Consider the following 16,007-nt stretch of genomic DNA (forward strand, 5'->3'; position numbering starts at 1 on the left):
TGCTGAGCTGGAATTGATATGCAAACTAGACACAATCAACAAAGGATTGAATAAGGACTGGGAATGGCTGAGCCATTACAAACATTGAATCTATCTCCCCTTGTAAGTATTTTCACACTTCTTATCAAACTGTCTGTACTGGGCTATCTTGATTATCACTTCAAAAGTTTTGTTCGTTTGTTTTTTCTCTTACTTAATTGGCCTCTCAGAGTTGGTAAGACAACTCCCACCTGTTTATGCTCTCTGTATGTGTGTATATATGTCTCCTCAATATTTATTCCACTCTGTATGCATCCGAAGAAGTGGGCTGTAGTTCACGAAAGCTTATGCTCTAATAAATTGGTTAGTCTCTAAGGTGCCACAAGTACTCCTGTTCTTAGTGCAGATGAAGCAAATCTGGGTCTCAATGTTCTTTGGTTTAGCTCTCATTTTCTGTAAAGCTCTTTCCTCCGATCTAATGGCAGGCTGTTTCTATCATCTTTGTCTTTGTCTGCTGTATGCTCCAAAATTCTGATCCCAAACCAAATTATACTTGCCTGATTTTTTTTTCTTTCTTTTAGACTTTAGGGTATGCTTGGGTCATGTTTCTCAAGCTCTTCTCTGAAACCAGGAGAGCTAGAATTTTAAATTAAAGCAGAGAGTCTCACCTAATTGCTGGGGCTCTAAGAAAAACGTAAAGTGTCAGAAAATGTGCAGTGAAATCATGAGTGCTGGCAACTCTGTGTTCTGAAATGTGCTCTCAATTTCTGTAGGAAAATGTGTCCCATGGAGACTACAGTTCTCAGCATGCAATTCTGCATCTTGTAAGAAGGGATACAGAAATGCAAAATGTCTTCATAGTCTGCAATTCTGAAAATCAGAGTAGCAATAAGGCATTTTAGAACTCCAGTCTGGGCCTCTTTATCAGGTCAGGGGAGGGGGAGTGGGAGTGAAATCAGTGCCACCCATATATGCTCAACCAATTGTTATTGTGGCCTGTGTATCTATAATACTTCTAAAGTATCCTTTCAACATACTATCAAATAACTTTGGACTAGATTCACAAAAGGATTTAGGTGCCTAAGCATCACTCCTCCAAAGTTTGTCTGCAAATTTATTCCTTAATCTACTTTAGGGTGACCTGACAAACAGCAGTAAGATCCTCTTTCTTACAATTAGTTATAATGTACATGTTAGTAATCTATAAGTGGATCATGGGGGATCATCTGTGTCTTTCAGTGTCTGCCACAACGAGGCTCTGATTCTGCTAGGGACTTCTGAGATCTATCGTAAGTGGATGTAGCCTCCCAGTTCAATCGGTGCTCAACACCATACTCTGCTGCAGTAGAATGTTTAGTATTTTGGAATGTTTAGTTCTCGTGGCTCTTCATGTGCTCCTAAACACTTCTCAGTCTGCATAGCAGTTAGTAGATTATTCTCAGGACCTTTTTGTTTACCAGAGAAATCACACATCTTCCTGGACATGGTTTTGAGTTGTAGTCTAGTATTGGTGCTCTGTATGCCACATGCAGGCTTATAATGGAGTATTAAAAACACACAATCGGTGTTCTTGCAGCCTTGTTTTTATTATTTCTGTCAGTGATGGATTAAATAATTTTGGGGCACTGTGCACTATGAAATTGCCCCACCCACACCTTCATTAAACTAGATAGAGGGGGCCAAAGCTTGTGGGGTCTCGACCCTCCCCTTGGGGATGGAGTAGGGAGGGAGGACTCTGCTTTGCATGTGGCAGGAGGGCTGCTCCTGATCCCACATCTCCCTGAACTGTGGTCCCAATTCTACCCCTGGGGTTCTTAGCCTGGTGGGTCCCCTTGGGTCTGGTGCGATGATGTCAGTGCAGTGACCGTGAGATCTGGACCCATCTAGGATGGGTGCAAAACTTGAGTAGTTCTGCTACCCTGTGTGCCAGGTTGCAATCCCACCCACTGAAATTTGGCCTGCCTCTTCCTTTGATGGCTGGGCCAAACCGGAGATGGATGCCCTGTGCAAGTACATCCAGTATACATTTGTTAATCTGGGTCTGATTTCTGTGGATACAATTGCATTCATGGATTCCCCACTAAATCCTTCCTGATTGTAATATTAAACATTAAATGAGATGACTGTCATTTTCCCTGCATATGAAGACAAATGAACAGTGTATGTTGGATGTTATAGTATTTCTGTATTTGTGCACTTCAAAATATTACATAAAGAGGTGGAAGTCATAGACTATACAGAAATATTAATGCAAAAGATTGCCTATTTTTTTTCCATTTCCCATGTAGAAATTGTCTATTTTAATTTCACTAAGGTAGAGTGATAAGTGAAAGGAGTTCTAAAATGACTGTAGCATTCAGTGTTTTTATATATATATATATATATATATATATATATATATATATTAACAAGTATTCATTATACAAACAGGCTACTTGCAACTATGCAACTTGGTAAACTGCAGGACAGTACCTAAAACAACTTTGTGTAAATGGTTAAAGAAGTCAGATCTGTTCTTATTTGTTCAGCATGTACTTTAAATAAAGATGGGGGTAGAAAGATTCTCGCGCACACACACACAGATGTGGGGCGTACAATGTATCTGAGTTGGTTAGATGATGGTGATGTTAGGGTTAATCAATAAGGCAAGTATCCACTGATCTCAGGCCATCCTTACTACTTGGCCATGCTGCAGGGTAACTACATGACAACCAGAACCTATTTCCTGCCTAATAGGTCATTCTGCTACCCACAGGCCTTTCTAGATATAACTTTGAGGAGGCCCTGTTCATTCAGGGTGGGGCTGCAAATTCTACTGAGGTGAGTGATGTCTCCACAGCTGACTGAGTGTGCACTGCTGACTAGCTACTTTAGCTGCCACACCCCCTATTTATCAAGAACCATAAAGTTGCACCAGCATAGATCCCAGCACAAAGCAGCCATGGTGCCTTATCACAGTTTCTTCTATGCCACTCTGTGCCTTAGGATCAGTCAGGGTGGTGTGGTACTAGGGTGACCCACAGCAAATGTGAAAAATTGGGACGGGGTTGGGGGTAATAGGCGCCTATATAAGAAAAAGACCAAAAAATCAGGACATCTGGTCACCCTATGTGGTACTGATTTGTGAGAGCAAGAAGCTAACCTGCCTTTTAATCCTGCGTATTGGATGCAAGGAGTTTGACTTGGATTTAATCTTTTATTTATGTTCATAAAAAAGAGAACTGAAAATAAAGCATTGCAGGCAAGGAGTACAAATGACTGCACTGCAGGATGAAAAATAAGTGGTGCTAAGGCTTCAAACTCCAGCATTAAAGATCCAAAGCTAGCAAATTAGCCTAGCAAAATTTTACTGCTTCTGGTAGCTGGTCCATAACAGTGACTGTGATGATCCTTCCAGGGCTCTTCGGCATAAAATAGCAAGATTTTATCTGTTTTAAGAGGGAAAATTCAATAATAAGGGGAAGTCTGGCCATTTTATCAACATATATTTTGTGGCAGAGAATTTTTATCCAAAAATAAATTCCACTAGAAATATATACCTAGGAAAACTGTTGGAAATCATCAGAGGAAAAATAATTTTAAGATAGTACACATAGCATGAGAGAGAACTTGGTGTAACCAATCACAATCTGACTGGTTACCCTACTGTATGATCACCAGTCAGTTAAATGAATCCAACAGGGTAGGTTTAGTTAGTTTCTATTCTTACTTTGGGCTTTTCGGGCACATGTCCAGGCTCAGATTTCTTGTTGTGGTCCTTCCTTGGGACATGAGACTCTGCAGTCCAGCCACCCTAGACCCTGAAACCAGTGTCTCAGGTCTCCCAAGTCCTCTAAATTGATTACACATGCTCCTTCAGCACTCCGTCTAGCTGTGGGCACTCTAGCTTCTAGTTTAACCCCTTCAGGGACAATCTGGCAGAAAAGCAAGGAACACAGATTTAGCAAGGAAATCTCTTAATCACAGTTGCTTTACTCTTCAAAGCACTAGTGAGATAAAAATCTTCACAAAATAAGTCCTGAAATGCATCCCCCACCAAATATAAAATACAAAATCTGATCTCACTCTTCTGAGTCTAAGGCTTGTCAGTGCCTAGCTTGAAACAGAGCCCATCCTAACCTCCCTCTCTCTCTCTCACCAGTCCTGTCTGCAAGAAGCATCTTCTCAAAACGTTTCTCTTCTGTTGTCATGTGCCCAGACTGAGACGCTGCAGAGCCACCAGCCATGCTGGTGCCCCTGGGTAGAAAATTCATTAGTCCATGGGGTTGGGACAGCAGTTAAGGCAAACAATGTTGATGGCTCCTGATTGCTCTGTGATTGCTTCTCCATGAGGATCTTTCAACAGTGTGTCAAGCATCTTTCCTGTGCAGTCTGACTCTCTTGAATGTAATTCAATAACCTTGATTATTAAACATAGCCATATTCAGTCAGCAATACAAAATGAAGGTTACCATGCACAATGAAGTCCATAATTTGATACAAACAAATATACTACAAAAGACTCCTGCCAAAAGTAAAATGAAAGGAGTTGTTTTCTATCTTTCATTTCATAATATATTAATTTAATATTAGTTTGAGGCACACAGATGTTTTAATGCAGCAGCCTATATAAATTAATAGATAGGTTAAAACAATGTCTGTTAATATATTTCACAGGGATAGAAAACTAAGAGGTTTAAATAAGATAAAGAGTTTCAAGAATAAAAATATGGTGATACATAAAGAAAATGCCATGAGAATTTGTTCTTCAGCTAATCTTTGTCTTTTGCCAATTTACAGGGCTTTAACTGGTCCAGAGCAAGCAACTGTGGCTCAGAGGAGGAAGAATTTGGAGGCCAATTTTGACACAGCAGGTGTAGTGCTTTGAGACTGACCATGGTCCATAAAATGGACCAACAGTCATACCAGCACTTTTCTCCCAAGTCAGAGCAATGTCAATTCACCTCTTTATAGGAATCGTCTAATAAAACTGGTAGGTATTTGATCTAGCAAAAGTAATTCTGAATTATGGGCAATTATTGCTTCCGTTAACTCACTAGAAGCACATAATTTTGTTAGTACCTGCAAACAAATGTGGATCACACCTGCTACTGTTAGTTCTGCATTGTTCCACTATACATTAGCTAGGTTTATTTTTCTAGAGTCACTGGGAGTGCTGTGATGAAGCAAACGCAGCAACTGGATGAAGGAAAAGATGGGCGTATGGAAAGAGGATTAGGATCAAGGCACTAGGACAGGGGTTATAGACTACTCATTTTGAAAAGTTCTCTGTGTTTATTAACTTCTACTTCAGCAACTACCTCAGATGGCTAAGGGGGGAAATAAGGAGGGGGAAAAAACTTGGATAGAATGCCATGGGAAAGAGAAACCCATTTTTTCCCTGACTGTGGCACTACACTGTAGTTATATACATAAATCCTAGTATAAGATTGGAACTAATGACCTACTAGCCTAAAAGCAACAGTCAATGATCAACTAAGCCATATTCTTAGACTGACAGAGTGTGACTCTCTACTACTATTCCTTCAACTCTTTAGATGGTGCTATTTTTTATTTTTTTATTTTTTTGAATGACCACATCACTTTTGACCCACAACTTTTCAAGTTAATTGAGACACACATTTTAACATGTTCAAATAATACAGGGTCAACTTCAGACAAAACTAATGACCAGCATCAATTTAAAGCTACCATCAACAAACTGTGCATGAATGTATAGTATTTATTTATTTATGCTAATGTTCCGGACAATATCAATGCTATGGCGATGTAAAAATTAGCTAATATGAATGAAGAGTAAAATACCAAACATAAATCATTTTTTCAATCTAACAAGCAGATTAAAATGAGCAGCCACAATCACTGGTAATACATAATCTGGTTTATATCACTTCAAAAGGTAAATGATCTTCACAGTATTTAAGCACAAGAATTCCATTAAAGTCAATGGGATTCATGTTGTTGAATCTCACAGCATGTACTGGTGTAAGTTTAGAAGAAAATTAATAAGAATATTATTTTGGGGCTGGCCCAAACAAGATCAAAAGTGGTCCCTCAATATAAATACTTTCCTGAATGTTATGAAAATGTAATTTACTTCAAAATCTCTAAAGAAAACAACACCTGGCAATTGGCAGGCTAGGAAGAGTAACAGAGTCAGCTGTGTTAAACGTATTATGTATATGGTAATCACACTGATCCTGCAGTGGAATCCAATAGCATGGCATGGCCCCCGGTACATAGGTGAAATCCCATTGACTTCACTGTAAATCTTTCGATATAAATGCAGGAGGCCTTTCTTCTGGTGGATCATGATACAGTGACATGAACCTACACATACTTGAGCATGTGTAAAAGTCTGCTCAGTCAACAGGACTACTTAAGTGAGCAGAGTTACTCATCCTTAAATATTTTCAGGATCAGGAGTTATGTTAGTAAACACTGGCCTGCTGGATTCCTTAAACAAGTTTCTTTACCTCTGTGCTTAAATTTCCCCAGCAGTAAAATGGGGATGCTGATACTTACCTCCTTTGTAAAACACTTTATCTATGGGTGGGAAAAATGGTGGAGGAAGTAACCAGGGGGACCTGATTCTGACACAGAGGAATTTGTTGCTAATTTGAATGTAAAAGGCAACTTGGGTGAAAGGAATCATGGGATGATGCATCTCATGAGTCCAAGAAAAGGAAGAAGTAAAAACAGCAGAATAAAGACAATGGTCTTTAAAAAAGCAGACTTTAACAAATTCAGCGAACTGGTAGGTAAGGTCCCAGGGAAGAAAATAAATGGGGAAAAGTAGTTCGGGAAAGCTGGCAGTTTCTCAGAGACAATGACAGACTCTCCTGATGTGAATGGAAGAGAGGAAGATTAGTCATCAGGAGATCTTTAATGACCTGAAAATCCAAAAGGAATCCAAGTTAAAACATGGACAAATTGCTAAGGGTGAATACAAAAGAATAGCACAAACATTTAGGGACAAAATCAGAAAGGCTAAGGCACAGAATGAGTTACACCTGGGAAGGGACATAAAAGACAAGAACAAGAGATTTCATAAATATATTAGGCGTTAGAGAAATATGAAGGCTAGTGTAGGTCCACTACTTAGCAGGGAAATAAAGATGCTAATGGACCTCATGAAGAAGGCTGACGTGTTTAATGCCTATTTTGCTTTGGTCTTCTCTAAAATAGCTAATTATAATGGGATACTTAACACAATTGTTAAAACAATGGGGAAGGAACAGTAGCTTGAATGGGGGGAAACAGGTTAAAGAATATTTAGCTAAGTTAGATAAATTCAAGTCATCAGGGCCTGATGAAATTCACCCTAAAATACTTAAGGAACTAGCTGAAGCAATTTTGGAGCAATTAGCAATTATCTTTGCAAACTCATGGAGGACAGGTGAGGTCTCAGAAGACTGGAGGGGTAGAGGGGAGAATGATGCAAACTTAGTACCTTACTTTTAAAGGGGAACAATGAGGAACCAGGGAATTATAGACCATTCAGCATAACTTCAATACCTGAAAGATATTGGACCAAATTATTGGAAATCAGTTTGTAAGTACCTAGAAGATAGAGCGATAAGTAATAGCCAACATGAAGCTGTCAAGAACAAATCATGCCAAACCTACTTAATTTCCTTCTTTGACAGTTACTTGCCTGTCCCACATGACATTCTCATAAGCAAAGTAGGGAAATGAGGTCTAGATGAAATTGATATAAAGTGGGTTTGCAGCTGGTTGAAAAACTGTACTCGGAGTATTTATCAGTGGTTCACTGTCAAACTCTAGGGCTATATCTAATGGGGGTCCCATGGAGCGGGGGGGCTCTCAGGGGTCCAACACTAGTCAATATTTTCATTAATATCTTAGATAATGGAATGGAAAGTACACTTACAAAATTTGTGGATGACACCAAGCTGGGAGGGGTCCAAAGCACTTTGGGAAACAGGATTACAATTCAAAATGACCTTGATAAATTGGAGAATCGATCTGAAATCAACAAGATGAAATTCAATAAATATGAATGCAAAGGACTACACCTATGAAGGAAAAAATCAAACGAAGTGGGGAATAACTAGCTAGTACTATTACCAACAATATGACGCAATTGACAAAAAAAAAGCCTAATCATTCTGAAGCATATTAACAGTAGTGTCGAATCTAAGACTTGACTCTGCTCAGCACGAGTCAGGCCGCAGCAGGAGAACTGTACCTTCTAAGAAAGATGTGGACAAATTCAAGGAAGTCCAGAGAAGAACAACAATAATTATTTATTTGTTTATTCATTTTTAGAAAAGTTGACCTATGATGAAAGGTTTAAAAAGAGAAAATCCTGGGCATGTTTAATTTTGAGAATACTGAATGCGGGCCTCGTAAGTCTTTAAATATGTTAAGGACTGTTATAAACAGGGTGGTGATCAATTGCTCTCCATGTCTTCTGAGGAGAGAACAAGAATTAATCAGCTTAATGTGCAGCAAGGGTGATTTAGGTTAGATATTAAATTATAAGGATAGTTAAGTACTGGAATACATTACCAAAGGAGATTGTGGAATCCTCATTACTGGAGGTTTTAAAGAACATAGGTCAGGAATAATCTATAAATATTTGGGTACTACTTCCGCATGGGGGAAGATCTGATGATCTCATGAGAATAATTCCAGCCATTCATTTCTATTGTTAAACCCCATTAAAGGTACCTGCCTCTGATCAATCTGTTGTACTCATACAACTTTTTGTACTGTGAGAAGCCAAAGTTTTATATAAAACTTTTAATACAGCAATTGCCAAAGTTGTTTCTTTTTGACTGGCTGGAAAAAAAACCTTCAAACTTATGTCCTATTTCATCATAACCCTTAACTGGGGAAGGACAAAAGAAACATTTATTCAACTAGCTGTCAGCATACTAGAGGAAAAATCAATAAAGTCAATTTTTGAAAAAAATAAATCTGAAAAATAACTTCATAGCCTTATGGGTGCTTTTAAAACTTTGTATCCTTTTATAAATCAAGGGAGCTCAAATGAAATAACATGGAGGAAGTGTTTTTATTTCTTTTGTGATTCTAATACTTCTTATGACTTTCACTGGGCTAATGATGAATGATCATTCACATTTCTGTGAATCTTTCATTCCAAGATCTCAAAGGTAATTAAAGCAAAACATGAGCACAGAACAAATCTCTTAACCATCCCCAAATTTGTGGGTGTTATCAATCCAAACCTGGATCCTGGCTTTGCAGCTCTGATATTTCCTTACTGCCTTATCCTACTATCAATGAATAAAGTGAAGTAGGATTGAGATCTCTCTTCTGTAATCACAAAAGCACATAAATGTCCACATAGCTAGTTTACATACTGTCTGCCCTTTTTTTCCGCAGTTTGGACTAAAGTGTCCCTGCTATTGTACATGTAAATCTTTAAAACATGTCATTAAGATATAATTTTCTCCTGTCATTCATTATTAATAAATCATTTTCCATTACTGCAAAGTTGTTCATAAAACATTTTCCTCATTAAGAGCAACTGATAAAGCAGAATATCGTTGTTATATTTTCTTTGGGATTTTTCCATTTAGTGATGAGATGCCTCAACAATTGTATCTTCTTTGTGCACATGAAAAAATTCAGTTGAGCCTTATGACTATTAATAGTAATATTTTAATGTAGTAATTATTGGGAGATCATAAAGAAAATTAGTGTCCATTATCCTGAGGGGTTTGGACAAAACTAATGCATTATTAATTCAGTTTTACTAGTTTGAAGTACATCACTAAAAATTTTGTATCATTGCTCCAATTAACATGTTTGTATGAACATATAAGCCATTTTTGGTAATGCTGCTAAGTATTACTTATTATATTAGTTTGCAATAAACTAATTTATAGGACCATTTGTTCACTTTGCTTAAAACAGGACTTTAACAATAGCATAAATATGGCCAAACAGATCATTTATATTAGAACATGCATTTGTTTGCAGCTTCAGCTGGATGTTCCGGTTCTGGCAAAACTCTCATGAACTCAGCAGTGTTGTGGTGTGTGTAAGAACTAAAAGATTGGAACAAGACTATGTATCCAGTGATTTCTGATGACAGGAGTCTTGTTTTTTTTTATTCAAATTAAATATACAAATTAAATACTTTCCTGAACATTGTACTTGTGACCATTGTGTAATTGTTATGCTTGACAATCACTTATGGGTCCCCTAAGAGCTTCAGGCAGCACTTTATGAGCAAACAAAGAGACTTGAGTCCCAAAAGGAAGATTATCTGCCCATTCTCTGGAGGCTTTGTGCCTTGGCATGAGTGGTTCCTAAGGTGAGTGAGTGTCAGCTCCATGACACTGCCTTCTCTAATCACCACAACTGGACACTGAGGCTGCCAAAATAGGAAACATTGAGAAAGTTGTTTGTTTCTGTACCAGTAAGTAAGATATTTCCCAAGTTCAGAGAGTAGTGCTGATTTCCTCTGGGGATGGGTGACTATACCAATGCCTGAAAAAAAACTATCTGAAGGGCTCATGTGCAACTGTGCCCAATGATTGAAATCCAGTCATGCTACTTCTCCAAAGTAACAGGTGGAGAATGGAAAGAACAGAAACTTGTTGGAGGGAAAGGACATAACAAAAGGGAACTCAGAGGATAGCTTACCCAGAGATGTGAAAAAAAAACTGTTCCCAGCATCATACCTAGGCTAACTTCCAGATAAAGGAACCTTTAGAAAGGATTTAGATTCCACCTATAAGCACTTTTGGGTACATCCATACTGCCTGCATCCCACCTTGAGTAGACAGACACCCACTAGCGCTGATCAAACTAGCATGTTAAAAATAATAGCATAGGCAGGAATAACACAGGTAGCAGTTCAGGCTAGCTGCCTGAATACAAACCTGTCTGGACCCTGGGTACATATGGAGCCAGCTAGCCTCAGCCACCACCCGTGTGACCCCCAGCTACATTTTTATTTTTAGTGCGCTAGCTCACACAAAGCGAACACATGTCTGTCTACTTGAGCTGGGATGCCTGCTTCCAGCTGCAGTGTGGAGGTTCCTTTCGAGACAGCTCTGTCTGCTATATCTATGAAGTTCTTAGCATGTTGGTGTTGCATTGTTATTTTACGTCATACAATATATTAGTCTTTTCTCCCTTGCATCAGAAACAGTGCCATTCCAGACATGCCAGGACTCCTTAATCCTGAGTATCTCATCACATGATCTCACTCCAATCAGGAAGTCATCCAAATACTGGCATAAATGAATTAAATTAAGCCAGTGTGATCCACTAATACCAGAAAGGTCTTGGGGGGGAAGGGAGCAGTCCTGAGAACCATTTGTATGCCAAATGGAAGGATAGAACCCAACAGTATCTATACCTCACAGCCAAATGGAAGGATAACTAACGGGAAAAATGGATGGTGATATGCAGGTATATATCCTTAAAATCCATCAGACAGAGATACTATGGTTCCTTGGAGCCAGGCCCTGCAATAGACTCAAGAAGGGATGGGGGTCTGTATCCTTCAATTTTCCTGTTGATCCGGTAGTAATCAGGATAAAATTACTTGCCCTATCCTTGAAGTAGAGTAACAATGGATTAGAGGAGGTCTGCAATCTCTTAACTACAATCTCTTTCTTGGAAGATGAGAAAGGAAAGGTTTTGTGGGTTTTTTTACTTTTTTTTTTTTTTTGCTGGGGGGGAGGGGCATGTTGAAACTTGAATAACTAGATCAGACTCTTACACTGAAGTTATGGAAATCTGGGACCAAGCCTGTGTGAAATGGTAGAGCCTCTGACAAGAGAGGGTGGGAAACTGACAGAAAGGCATTCCACAGGTTGACAAGTGAAAGTAGGGCCACATCCTCAGATGGGAGATGAGAATTACATGTTAACTACAAATTTTAAATTCTAACTTTAAAAAAAGATATTGAAGTGCACTAGCTATATTTCAGTTCTGCACACACACGCTTTTATACATTTTTTCACTATTTTTAAACATTTAATAACAATATGGTTTTAATACTTTTGCATCTTTTAACCCCCAACTACTTTATTTTTAGGTTCAGCCAATAATTTGTATCTATTCTTCTATTGCACTACAGCAGGGATTGTTCTTATAGCCCTCCTTAACCCTCTTACGAGTCTGGTGGATGGTAAGGTCCAAGCCATGGGTCGGCTGGGGGACATGGATGGAAACAAAGGGGGGCTGGTGAAAGCCCCGGCGAATTAATTTGAATAAGCATGGATTTGCCTGCACTGTACACTTTATCTGATGGATAGTCCCAGACATCTATAGAATAAATCTACATAATAAAGTTGCAGCCTGACAAAAACCCATAACAAGTCTCCTGTCCTTCTTCTGGTATACCCAGACAAAAACTAGCCAGTTTATCTGTCAAATATATGCCATGAAACTATATAGTTTAAATGTGTTAAGGTTGATGCCATGACTTTCAAAGCTCTTTCGTTACATTTCTGTACTCCCTGGCTTACTTTTTTTATGCTTCTAATTTATATTAAAATATGAGATTAACTAGATATAAACCTCATGCCTACATCTGGACTGCTTCTTGGACTTTACTGGCTTTTAAAAAAAAATTGGCATCATGGCTGTAACTGCTTATTATGCTGAAGCCTATGTTCATAGTCCTATTTACAAATGTAGCAGAACAATGAATGAAGTGGAAATTCTTGTCTAACCTGTCTACTGAAAACATAACAAGCAGCAATTAAAAATGTTGCAGAACTTCTTAAAAGGCTAGGGACACACTTTTTTCTTCTATCCTCATGTCTTTGAAGCTTTTGCTTTTTAGCATCTGATAACCTATATGATCTCTAGATAGACGATATCCGATCAAGATTACATTCCGAAATAAAGAGTCCCCTACTCCTTGCCCTTGTTTCTTACACTTTCCCCTCCATCGTAATTTGGAACGTGTAGATTTTGATCAGAACAAGCCTACATTTATGATGAAATATCTATTAATAAACCAGACTCAAGAAGCTGGTGAGCTGAGAAATAGCTTTTTAAGAAGAGAGGCATACTGCTTTGGAAACATCTTAGATTTATCCAAGCCTGGCGATACCAATTTAACTGACACCTGACTGGTTCTGATTTATTTGACCTGAAGTTTAACCTATAAAAACATATTTCACTAAACTGAAACTAGCATTAGTTTTTTGTTGTTGTTGTTGTTTTTTGTTTATTCACAGCTGGGATTAACAATCTCTCCTCTCCTACCCCATCCAAAAACCAAAACCCACACCTCGTCTTTTCATGAATGGTTCTTTTCCCTAAGAATAGTTTATAATTTTTTACAGAACTAAATGTGTTTTTAGACCTTTCTGGCTTGCTGATTACTGGCAGTCTGTTTGAATCAGGAAGCTATAGCTGCATTATTTGACACACAGTGAAAACAGGGCATTACTGATACAATGTCCCTTCAGGTGGCTCATCACATAGTATCAGCCAGAAAAGATGTAATTTTCTGACAACCAGGGTGTGAACAAGCAACACAGTAGAAATGTTTTTAAAGGATTAAAAACAAAATCTACTATCCCAACAGGATTATGCCTAGACTTCATACCACCTATCTTCAGAAATCCAGTGGAGAATTAGCTGCAAAAATAGGTACTATGGTCTTGACCCTCATGCAAAAAGCAGGTTAGAGTTATTTTAAATCAAGTTTAAATATTTCTAACATCAACTATATATAAGAAAACCCCACCAACAGGGGACTGGGAAAAGAGCTAGTGAATTATGTTACATCCACTTTAAACATGGTTTCAGCTTAATCAGTTTCTAGTAGCTTCAGTTAAATATTGCATTCTAGCATGAATCTAAGAGCATCCTGTAAAATTCATGTCTTTGCAGAGGGCCTGTTAAACCCCTATGCAACATGCCACTTAGTCTCTCAAAACAGGGCTTAACTGCTGGCTTTCTGTAGAAGGGCAAATTTCGTTTAATTAGATCATGGTTTGGTCCTTGACACACCTTCTAGCCAAAGCATATTAAAAACTGATTTAATTGGAATTTTCAATTTAAAGGCAGTTCCTTAACTTGATTCTTAGCCCAGATTACAGAAGACCTAAATAATCCTAGGATCCATTGGCTCTTGTGTACATTTTCTTAAAAAATAAAATCCCATTATGTTTCTTTCTTTCCTTCCACTTCTGTTTGATAATTGTATTAATTAATTGTCTCTCACATTACAGGAAAGAACTGTAAACTACATTATATGGGTCTAATCCTACAGACTGTATTAATGCAATAGGAACTGCTGGGTGCTCAGCACTTTTTAAAACACAAGGCCACATATTCAGGCAGCTTAAACAAGGATTTAGGAGCCTTACTAGGCATCCATTTTTGAAAGATTTGGTCAAAAATTAAAATGGTTAAAGAGAGAATATGCTCCAATTACTAGACCTAATGTGCTCTAAGGAAAAACCCAGGTAGTTACCCACTTAATTCCTATTGGCCTATTATGGTCACTAAGAAATGAATATCTAGTAATTTTCCCTTGACTTCATTGCAAAGTTGGATCTGGTTCTAAAGGAGCTGCTGAGCTACAGAAGAAACTCCCTAGTAGTAATACTAATAACCTGATTCAAATATCTGTATGTTAGAGGGCACAAGCTGATATTTCTTTTATCAACTTTGTAATAGAACACCCTTTGCTCTTACAAATCACTACAAATCTCAGTGATAATGATAAATAATATTTATCCATTCAAGGCATACACTTATACATTTGATGCATTGGCTTAGGATTCGGTCTAAGTTTTATACACTGTTACATGGATGAAAAGCTAGGAATGTATGGAGTTATTTTTGCTTGATGAGGGTGGTGATGCATGAGCTAGGCTTACTGAGACTAACCATATCTAGTTCTAGAAGTATGTTATATAATACTTACAAGTCTACTAATATCTCTGTCATTTCCTTCTCTCCTCAGAAAATTCATTCCTTGCCTTTCAGATGCACTTAAGCCAATGTAATGTAAGAGATGAGCTCTGTTGTTAGGTATCAAGAGCACTGAATCAGTACCATGATCAATTTGCCACAAGTGGCCACCATATTTAAATCAGCAATCATGATAATTGACAGCAGAACATGCTTGGTAGGCTTTTCTAAATAAAATATACTAAGATCTCAAGGTTTCCTTCTTTTGTCCTTTCTGAAGATCCATTTTCTCAAGATCTCATGTACACTTAAGGTGAAATTCAGAGGCATGTTCTGTTGTCAATTACCATGAACATTGATTTAAATGTGGTGGCAACTTTTCGTAAATTGTTCATGGTAGCACTGTTGAACCAGAGTTCTTGGTAACTAACAGAGCTTGTCTTTTAAGGTATGTTTGTACTATAGCTGCTGCAGCAGGACAGCTATGGAGGAGCAGTAGCAATACTGCTGTAGTGTAAACGCTTCCCACATCTACAGAAGGGACTTTTCCATCAGTATAATGAATTGACCTCTCCAAGTGATGGCAACTAGGTCAACGAAAGAATCCTTTAATCCATCTAGCTGCACATAAACCACGGGGGTAGGTTGACCTAACTGTGGTGCTCAGAGAGTGATATTTTTCACAATCCTGAACAACATAGCTAGGTTGATCTAATTTTTATCTGTAGACCAGACCTTACATTATGTTATCTTGAAGGTACATGAAAAGTAGGGAACAGATTTTGCAGAAAGGACAAAAGGAGGAGAGCCTGAAATCTTTAGATGTCCACTTTGCTCACTATAGAAGTACTAAACTCACTGTAGAAGTAGCACACTATGCCCACTATAGGAGTAACAAGGTTTATTTCGGGTGAGCACTGCTCAGTGTTACCATAGCTACATATAATAAAAATAGCATCTGTATATATGTAGACAGTGTTTATATAAAGAGTGCTATCTATTGGCAGGTGTATTCAAAGTACTATGTATTGTTTGTAAATCTATAAATTCAATAAAGTTTTGTTATGCACTGCAAACAGCTTCCTGTGTGCAGCTAAACACTATTGTTCAGTAGCACTATTCTCAGTAGCTGGCAA

Source organism: Chrysemys picta, chromosome 1 (genome assembly GCF_011386835.1).
Source record: "Chrysemys picta bellii isolate R12L10 chromosome 1, ASM1138683v2, whole genome shotgun sequence".
NCBI classification, from domain to species: domain Eukaryota; kingdom Metazoa; phylum Chordata; order Testudines; family Emydidae; genus Chrysemys; species Chrysemys picta.